The sequence below is a fragment of the Rhinolophus ferrumequinum genome, chromosome 16 (assembly GCF_004115265.2).
Source record: "Rhinolophus ferrumequinum isolate MPI-CBG mRhiFer1 chromosome 16, mRhiFer1_v1.p, whole genome shotgun sequence".
NCBI classification, from domain to species: Eukaryota; Metazoa; Chordata; class Mammalia; order Chiroptera; family Rhinolophidae; genus Rhinolophus; species Rhinolophus ferrumequinum.
The window spans coordinates 17,200,646-17,211,542 of NC_046299.1; the positions used below are offsets into that span (position 1 = coordinate 17,200,646).

The window sequence follows — 10,897 nt, forward strand, 5'->3', positions numbered from 1 at the left end:
CAAGTTCCAGGAGTGATAATGTCCTCTTCTCAACGGCCACATACGACTACACACAGAGCGAAGGACGTGCATGGCCTTGGCCTCCATCAGACCATTCCCACCACCTTAACACAGCGCAATCAGCCTTCTTGGCCCCCTGCTAACTAAAACCACCAAGTGGTGAATTCACCTTCCTTGGCAGTACAATCACAGCACATTCAAACTGAAATGGATCTCAAGATGATCTATTCCAACCCCTGACATATTTTATACTGAAGAAAACATAAGTTAAAAATAAGTAAATAAAGCAACTGGCTCTAACATATCTTGAATAGACACTAAGTATTTTCAAACAGTAAGTGATAAGCATTAGCAAGTCTAAGAGTATTCAAACACTTTGGAACAAATCCTCTAAAATCCCAAACCAGACAATGTTATTTACAAAAATTAAGTAGAAATGATAATCTCATATCAACAACTTTATTCACATATTAAATTTAAAAGTTATAACAGAGCCATCAACAGAACTATACTCTAGCATTTAGCAAAGTAAATGATGGACAAAGTCAGATTTTAAAAAAATATACACTTCTGGGCTGGCCCGATGGATCAGGTGGTTGGAGCTCCGTGCTCCTAACTGCCAGGGTCCACGGTTCGATTCCCACATGGGCCAGTGAGCTGCACCCTCTACAGCTAAGATTGTGAACAAACAATGGCTCTCCCTGGAGCTGGGCTGCCGTGAGCAGCCGGAGGTTGGCGTGAGCTGCCGTGGGCTGAGTGCTGTTGTGTGCTGCTGTGGGGCTGCTGTGTGCTGCCATGAGCAGTGTGAGTGACTGGCAGCCATCGTGAGCGGCCGACAGCCGGCGAGAGCTGCCATGAGCTGCTGTGAGTGGCCAAGCCATGACTGACTGCCTCAACCAGGGAGAGCGAGCGCAAGGCTCGTCATACCAGCATGGGCCAGGGAGCTGTGTCCTACGCAACTAGACTGAGAAACAACGGCTTGAACTGGAGTGCAGGGGGAGGTGGAAAAAAAAACCCATATATATATGTGTGTGTGTGTGTGTGTGTGTGTATATATATATATATATATATATATATATATATACACATATACATATTTCTTCCCCAAAATAGACTTTTCTTGTACAGAGTAAGGAATAATGAAGATTTCTAAAGTCTTTTTCAAGTACCAACTTTCCTAAGCATTACTAGCTCCAAAATAGCAGTATAAGGATGTTTCTATAAACCAGTAATTTTCTCGTGGGGTTCAGAGGGAGAGTTGTTAAAATCTACATTATTTTACTACAACCATCACCCTCTCCACCCTCCAACCCCTGCAGTTTTCTAATATACCTCCTTAGCACTGTTACTGAAGAGAGGATACTGTGGCCTTCAAGTGCCTTACAGCAGAAAGAGATTGCGAAGCACTGTTACAACGATCTCCCATCGTGCTACAGAACAAGAACGATTATTTTCATGGACAGTAATTGCTTGCCAAAAGCCTTTCCATAGTCTGCACCTAGTGAAATTCTACCCTGCCTTTCAAAACCTATCCATGTTCCTCTTTCCTGGGGATCTTTTTCTGACCACTCCATCTATGGTGTTCTTTTCTTGACCAGATGACCTATGACATTCGTTATCAATACCTGTCATGTAGCATCCATCACACACTGGCTAGTAACATCTTCTGCACTGTCATCTTACGTGTTGCTGACCTTTTCAATTTGACTGAAAAGTAGTCAGAATTCCAAGGAGTTATATAATTGATATTCCTATGGGGGTTTTCTGGAAGGTAAAACATAACTCTTTCACATATAAAGGGAAAGAGTCAGACTCCTAAAAGAGTGATCCAGTTTAAAGTACAAAGCACAACTATCACTGAACTGCAATTTTAGGAGCTTTTGGTTAAGCCAAACCAATAATTCCCAACCTTTTAAAGTAATAAGGATGGCTTTTAAGGTCGAAATGTTTTTTAAAAAAACAAAACCACACTCAAATAGTAGTCAGGCATTAAATATCTCTTAAGTGAGAGGCTATATGCATTCAAAAGTATTAGTACTTATATGTGAGGTATGGTACTCATTTGGTCTACAGAGCATACCTGGTGAGCACCAGAAGAGGAGGTTCCTCCAGGAACCCAGACCAGCACATGGTTGAATTTTATTGTGGACATGGGATATCACTGCTATATCCAAAAGTACTACTACCTAAAAATATTTAGGAGCAAGCAAAATACAGAAAGATAACTATCAAAACCCCACCCCGCCCTCACCCGCAACGTGCCAAATTCCAGCATAAAACCCTTTAGTAACGCAACCCCTCCTCCCATAAAGTAGTATACTGGGGGTGCCAAAAAAATGTGTACACATGACTTGTATTCCCCTTTTGTGATCCGTAAATATTGAGTATTACAATTTTAATACAATTTTTTCCTTTCTTAAAACGTATACATTTTTTTTTGGCACCCTCTGTATTTTAAGCAACATGAAATAACTCCTTTCAATGTTTCAATAATAAACTTTCCTTGTAGTTATAAATTAACAAATAATATAGCAAAAGGAGCGAAGAAATGAACATTACAGACACAACCAAAGAGCAAATCTTTTAAGGTCTATTTCATATATAATACCCAATTCTATCTCAATCCGAGTTACCCATTGGATCACCCTCTTAAAAAACAAACAAACAAAAAAAATCACTGTTTTCTACCAGAGGCGGAAATATCATTCTAATCTTGGTTCAAGCCTTTTGTGCAGTCACCAACAAGATTGAGCTTAAATAAATCAGCAGTATAGTGTCTAAAGGAAATTGGCCCTGGGCTCAAATCTTGGCTTTGTCATTTATTAACTGTATGATCTTGGGCAAATTACTTAACTAAACTTCAGGTAATTTATGTAAAGTGCTTAACATGATCCTGGGCAGGTTGAAAGGGCTGATAAAAATGGTTACTGATTAATTATATATAACAGACATATAATAACAAAGGTATTCTTATCCTAACAATTTCAAAGCTTGCTTCCAGTTGCCACAGTCCCTGCTTCTCTGGCCTTGGCAGGCCTGTTGCAGGTACCCTAAACCTCCACTGACCTACACTGTACTGGTTCTGCTATCTCCAGTTCTGCTATCGCTACTACCATAAGCAGTTTCTGTAAATTAGGAAAAACTGGACAACACACAAAACAAAAAGGAGTCCACTTGAGCAAACCAAAACCACAACAAAATCCACTCTGAAACAGTGAATTCACTCAAGTAGGAACCACTGCCTTAGAAGCTGAGACAAAGTAAAAGGGCAAGAGAAAAAAATTAATCGCGTACTCGTAAAACCTTTACCTCTAGTTAAGTAAGTGATTTGTTTGATGATTTTAAGGCCAAATTTTAAACATCATTATTATCTGCAGGAGCCATCAATAACTAGAACTACTAACGACATATGCCTCATTAAAATAATTTTCTTTACCACTTTTAATTTAATAATGATTTCACCATTGCTAGGCCATTCTTTCAATATTGAGTCTCAACAACTCCTTAGTTTCTCCTTTCCCATGCATTCCAACAAGTGGTGAATTAGTTCTTCATCATGTGTTTAGGCCTCCTGCTGGGAAGAATAATTAAAATTAAGTAAGCAACAGTTCCACTTGGTACTAAGATTTCATCGAATACTTCAATGAAGTTGAGCCTCGTTTCTCAAAGCCAGATGAGAGTTCCCTAAGAAAAACGTGGGCCTGCTCAACTTGATGCTGGCCATTCAGTAGATGGCACTCTTCCCTTTGAGCCCAAATTAAACAAGCTCAAAGAAACACGCTCTGTGACATTCAGGTGTGATACAAAGCAGAGATTCTCACTTCAAAGTACTTAACTGATAGTCACAATCCCTCCAGAAATACATTCATCAAAAGCTGATGGTCCAACTAGACACTTTAGAGTCCAGGGAACTCCAGATTATAAAACATCAAACATAACATAAAATCATCTAACTCAAGTGATTACCAAATAATCAGCTTCTAAGAGCCTTTATTATGTCAAGCAGATACACCGTTCTTATTCAGGCATAAAATGTTCCTTCTCTATTACATTCTGCTATAGAAGTGACAGCCTTTCAGTGGTTGGTAACCAGATCCTTCTCCAGATATCAAATATTTCTTTAGGGTATTTAATGACAACAGTGTTTAGACAACTATGATTTTGTCATTAACATTCTCTAACACCAGTGAAAGATGTATTACTTCTAACTTTTGGTTGAAAATAACTTTTGATACCCACTTAAAAAGAATCAAACATCCTAATACAAAATTGTACAAATAGTTTTGCAAAAAAAAAGCTGTATAAAGCAATATGGATTTGAGTCATTGATATGTATTTTACTTTAATACATAATGGATCCCAACTATTTCATGATGAGTAACGTTTCTCACACTTCTGTTTCAGAGATCTTTTTTGAAATTTAAAAAGCAGACAGTTGTGGAAAAAGATGGAAAGAAATTCCTTTTAGTGTAACCTCCAGCTGAGAGCCACTTTTTAGCAATATGAAAGGATCATCTTAAAAATTCTACCTTTCTCTAGGAGAGATAAAACTCAGTCCTGGCAATAAAAGTCACTGGAGGAAAGTAAAAGGCAAACTGTTTTAAAGTTTAAAAAAAAAAATGTTGGGAGTGGGGATAAGGAATAAGACTAATATATCAACTTCGCTGACAATATCTTTCTTCTCTGCACCTCTCATCCTATGCACTTAAGCACATTCAAATTCACAACTCTCCTAGAGCTCTGACCATCACCCTTCCCCAATCACTTCCTTAGATATTAAAAGGCTGACCTCACAGAATCTTTTCCTCATGTATTAATAAGACAAATGAGATTAGAAGTGGCAATGCAGCTAACAGTTGCTGGCTCTAATTTCTGAAGGATTAAAAGTAGTGTTCTTAAAGAGTCCCTGGGGAAGCCTTGATCCCAAAATATACTCTATTACACATACCAAGTAAGCTTCATTACCTATCCCGTGAGGAGACTGAGTAAACCCATCTTTTTGCTATGGCATTTAGTCATTCCAGCAGATCAAAAGATGACAGGATGAGAATATTGTATGGAAAAGGAAAAAGGAAATGCTGTCCTTGCACAGGATAAGCTGAGCCATTGTGGAAGAAATTCACAGAAACATTGCTGATGGTGACAAATTAAAGGCATACACCAAGTCCCTAAGATACTGAAAAACTCAGCACTTCTCCAACCTGCTTGCTTTCTGCATTGCTGGAATTCCTGCTTCCCTAGCTGGCAGCCAACAACAGCCATGGGAACTGAATAAAATAGGCTCTGAACCCACACTTGCATTGTCCTTTCCCTCTTCCATTCTAGGAGGTGAGCACTCTGTTGGTGGGAAATGGGTGAGTAAAAATTACAATAAATTTAAAGGGGTATGAGAGTTAGCAAAAAATTTCATGTATGTTACTTGGTGTTAGGTTTCAACTTGCGTAATCCATTGCTTGCCTCAATGTCTACTTGTCTTAATGCACATTGTGAGCACTGAAGTTTTTTATTCTGTTTTATTAATATATACAGTATATTTCTTGAGACATTGGTTTTAAGAACATAATATTGGGCAGCCAGTTGGCTCAGTTGGTTGGAGCGCAGTGCCCATAAAATCAAGGTCGTCGGTTCGATTCCCACATGGGCCAGGGAGCTGTGCCCTCCACAACTAGACTGAAAACAACAACTTGACTTGAAGCTGCTGGGTCCTGGAAAAACACACTGTTCCCCAATAACAAATTCAAAAAAAAAAAAAACACGAACATTATATCATTACTGCCCTTAAGTTTCTAAAAAGGTGTTTTTACCCCCTGGCTGACAGGTTGTGGGAAATTTTTATCCTATGGAAATCATGTATCCTACTATAGAAAAAGTGAGTTTCATAACGTGAGGTTCAAACTATATGTAGCCTTGTTTGAGGAGGTAGCAATCTTAAGTGTTAGTTAATACACTGCCTATATACCACTATTCTCAGGCCCAGCTACTGGCAATTTGCAACAAAGAAGTTTCAAAGTTCACCTTACATCAGGGAGCTTTATCATTTTCAATTAAGCTTTAATAAAGCTAACTTAAAAAAAAAGTAAATGTAAAGTATATGGTGGTGACGCGGATCAGTCTGGCATCAGGTAAAAGCTCAATTTAGATCTAAACTCATTATGAAGATATAACTATATGTCAAAGCCTATATATACATCTTTTACAATAACAGTTCAGCTTTGGCATAGTTAAAAACTAGTCTATACTATCTTCCTAAGAAGGAAATTTACCATTAATACGATGGTAAGCCTTTCACATCAAAGACGGGTTCCATCCATTTTATACCTTTTGGTGATCGGCCTACTACTTTTTGGGTTGGTTAGGCTACATAGCACTGACAGCCACATTCATTCTTTAAGGTTTCTCAGATACTCTTTATTAAACTGCTCCTTCAGTGTAGTAAGTAATGCCCTAGAAATCTGAAAGATTATTACTGCAGCTTTTCAAACATACCCATCAAAAAATAGTTTAAGGAAACAAGAGACCGACTCTCATCTATGCTATCATCTAAGGTTTTAGGGTGAGGTACATAGCACTTTCTTTTCAAATATGTTTTCAACTGTGCAAATAATTTTAAACGTCATTTGGGACTTGTACAGATATAAAAGATCAACATTATTAAAATACAGACGAAATAAACAAAATGCCCACGAACCTTTTTTTCTCCAATACTTTTGGCTAATTTTCAGTTAAAGTTCTTGTTCTGTGCATACTGTTGGTTGGTACTCAAATACTTTTTGCATGAATGCCAGGTGAATTACTTTTAACTTTACCTGAAAGGAAGAGTATCCTTCCCCCAAGTTGTACGGTTACACATATGTGTGTCCATAACTAGCTACTGCTGGAAGAAAACAATAATTAAATTCATCTAATTATTATACATAAGGGATAACAGACTTTTTTCTTTCAAGCCATAGTCAATGAGCGACTTCTAACCTGTATGATTTAGAGAGGATTAATACATACAACCCATTACAGTAAAAATTTGAGATTGTTTTGGCTTTTGGCCAAGAGAATTTAGTCTCTGGCAGAACCCGAAAGACTTCATAACAATCTCATCTATAAATACTCTGGCATGCACCCCGAGATCAAATGATAAAGCATCAGCGTAGAAGACATGAAATAAAGAATTAGGGCACTCAATTTGAATCTCAACGTCATGACATAGTCTACGACTACTCAATCAATTTCAAATAGGGTGTCTAAAAGGAAGAAGAACTCTTGATTAGACATTAAAAAGTTTTTCTATTCAAACTCTACAAATTTAATATTTCCAAAGAAATTGGAAATAGCACTAAATATTAATTACAGCAAAAGATTAGTGTTTATTTAATGTGGGAAACAGATTAGTTAGTAACTTGAGTCTTTTATACAGCTTGAGCTTTTTTAATTTATCATGTGCTTGTTTTTAAACATTTTTCCTTATATTACATCTCACTAAATTGTCAACAAAAGACTTATCAGCTCTCTACAATAATTTTAAACATTACTTAATACGGCTCCTAATTCAGGTTATAACTAATTTGCTTGACCTCTCAACTACACTGGTGAAGCATCAATACCCAATTCCTTGAGGAATGTGAGTGACCAAGTATAAGCCACAACTTACATCTTTTCAATTAAGGCTAATTTCAGGAGACAACTCAGGTGGAATTTAGAACAAATTTAAGTTAAATACATCTCAGATGGATATATTGCTGGTAATCAGAAGATCAGGCCCACTGATTGAGTACAGAACCTGAATCCTAGGCGCGTTAGTGCCACTCGCAGCCTTATATACCTGGCAAGCTTTAAAACAAAAAGACTTTAATATCTTTAGTAATTAAAAAGCTAGCATACTCTAGCCAAAATTCTAGCATCCTAGCTAAACATGTTATGTGAATCAAATGAGAATCTTTTTCCAAACTCAAAAGGTGATTCTAATTAATACAGATAAATCACCATCCTTCAGATTTAAACACAACCTGTTGGTGGTATTAATACAGGAAGGTGTGGCTAAACAAGACACACACACACCTACAGTCTTGGGAATACTGTGAAGACCTTTCACTGATTTGCAAACGTTACCAGGACTGGGCTTACTCTCCAGCCAGACTCTGAGTTCAGAATGAGCCTGTGCCACGTAGTACACCTTGGGTAAAATACTTAACCTCTCTGTTTAGTAATTGGGTTGACATGAGGATTAAGCAAATTAAATCATATAAAACTCTATGCCTGGCACAGATGTAGAACAAACGAATACTGGCTGTCACAAATATTTGCTGAGTCTTCACTTGCTGAGTAGCATGATGTAACCATCTTCAAAAAAAGTGTCATTTAATATACTGATGATGACGTTAACATATAAAGCATATAAACATATAAAGCACTCTGTATCAGACTACATTTTAAACACTTTATATATAACCTCTTGGTTAAGCTAAGGTTCTGATGTTATTGTTCCACAACATTCTACAAACTCAGTTTGTTCAGAGTTGGGTTTCTATGCTTTTTTGTGATTTCTCCCAATAGAAATGCTTCTCATACCCTGATGACATGCGTAAGTGCTACCCAGTACTGCCAACAAACTGCTTTCAGATAGGCAACATTAAACAGCTAACAACCTGTATAGGCTTAGGTGTGACAAAAACACTCAAACATCATAGGCCTACTTCAGGAAGTCTTACAGCCTCAAAAAGTTGGGCCCCACCCTGTATCTAGGTTTTAGGATTGTGCATAGAAGGTGAGCTGGTGTGTTATGTCCTCTTAATCTCAAAAGACATTCTGGTTTTACAAAGACCAAATCCAAACTTTAAACATCACTGAGCAGAATTCACATTTAATAACTAACATTACTGAAAAAAGGGCTTAGAAATAGCAAGGTGTACAATATAATTTTGTTCTTTTTTACAACATTAAATTTAAATTTTGAAAATACAATCCTCTGTCATGCAAAATATTTCCCAAGTATATGATCACCTATGTCATATGTCAAATGTTTACCAAACATTTCCTGATTATCATACATGTAAAAAGCTACAAAATATTGAATGCCTCATAACCAACTATTTCAAGAAGTACTAAATTATGTTTAACATTCAAAATAGACGTACCCCTTTGTTCTTCTTCAAAAGCAACTACTACCAATACATCAGCACTTAAGGTCAATATTAAGATTTAGCATAGACTGAATTTTTGGAAAGATGAAAAGTCATTTTTCCCTGGTCCTCCCTCTGCAAAGTTAATGTGCTCAATTTAAGCAAAAGGAAATGAGTGACAGGGTAATTATAACACAATCAAGACTTAGATATAAAAACTATACATATGCTCCAAAAGTAATTTAACCCTATAAATGTGCCAGTCCCATACCTAATTACACAAAGTTTTAATAGTCAAGCATCTTAATTTTCAAATGACAAATTATGACGTACTCTTAGTCTCTTTAACAACATCCTCATTAGAAGTCTCCTAAAGCCAAAATTAGGACACACTAGGCATGATGTAGAAGTACTGGATTCCAAGAAAAGCAACTATTTCATATTGCTAAATCTAAAATGCATAAGGAATCATGCACACACGTTTATATAGCTGGTTCTAATCCCCAGAATCTTATCAACTCCTTCACCAAACTTGCATATAATCCCCATGTAAAGCCTCTTGGTTGAGTTAAATTCCATTTCTCTCCATACCACTCCAGCGGGTCAACTGCAACAGCACATATGCCAAAGAAATTAGTGGTTTTACTTACGCTTCCATTTTTAACGGGCACCTACTTGCAATTAAATCTCTGCAACAAAAAAGTTCACCTGAGGCCATTCTTGCCATTTTAATAGAGGCCTTGCTTATTCTACCTGTCTCTGTGGTCTTGCCCTAGCTATATAACAGCATACCTCCAAAGACGCTGGACGTGCCCCAAACACCAGCAAACCAGACCTGCTGCCAACTCTGCTTGTCACCCCAGGCAGGAAGCTCAATCTAACGTACATAAGTTTGTTGGTGTTGGTGTTGGTGTGTGTGTGTGTGTGTGTGTGTGTGTGTGGTGTTGGGGGGAACGAGGACGCGGATTACAGGAGAAAGGTGGCTGAATACTTTCAACTTGTAACAAAGTTTCTTAAATAAGGAAAGCAAAACAAACCAACACTCCCTCCCTCACCTCCACCTTTTCCAAGCACCCTCCTGGAGCGCACCTTCAGAGTTTAAGGTCTCCGGGTCAGCGAAGCTTCAGCTAAGCTTCAGCTATCTCCGATTTTTTGGAACTCTCCGCCCTCCCCGGGGAAACCAGAGGACGCCCAAGAGAATCGGGCCCACCCCGCGGCGCCCCGAGACCCTGCCCTGCAGGTCCACTCCCCTCCGTCCAGCCCAAAGCTCCTATTCCAACCCCTCGGGGGAGAGGGGGTCACCTGAGGCCGCTGGGGTAGTCAATAGGAAGTCCCCTCATCCCCGCGAGCCACCTTGCTCCCTACCGCCGCGCGATCCCGTGGAAGGGTCCCCGCACCCCAGCCCACGAGGGCGCCCGCCATCCCCGCCGGGAGGAGGGGCTGAACCACGGTGCCTGCTCTCGTCTTAGCTTTACCTTGCAGCGCGCAGCCGGCTTTGTGCTCCCCTCCTCCTTCACCGCGGCCGCCGGGGCTGCAGCGGCCGCCCGATCAGCCGCCGCGGCTTCTTAAGCGCCGCACCTCTCCAGAGGGGAGGGCAGAAGAAGGGGAGGGGGCGTGAGAAGGGAGGGACCTGGGCGCCAAGCCCTGTGTAGCAGGAAGAGGCGACACTTGAGTCGCCGAAGCCTCTACCTCTGGCTCCGTTTTTAAAAATATAATTTAGACCCCCCCCTTCCCCTCCCGCCCCCGGCCCTGGCGACCGTTACCGGCTGGCGGCTGGCGCTCTGGCG

At 39.4% G+C, this 10,897-nt stretch overlaps 1 protein-coding gene across 4 annotated transcripts in view; it reads right to left on the bottom strand.

Annotated features, from left to right (window-relative positions):
- Positions 1–10,897, bottom strand: part of ADD3 (adducin 3) — a 108,711-nt gene that overhangs the window by 95,795 nt on the left and 2,019 nt on the right. For 2 of the 4 annotated variants that reach the window (XM_033130463.1, XM_033130458.1), the window contains exon 1: positions 10,586–10,867. The exons of the other annotated variants lie outside the window; for them this stretch is intronic. The gene's annotated coding sequence lies outside the window, so the exon portion shown is untranslated. Of the gene's footprint in view, positions 1–10,585; positions 10,868–10,897 lie in introns of those variants that run through there. 4 annotated transcript variants of the gene reach the window in all.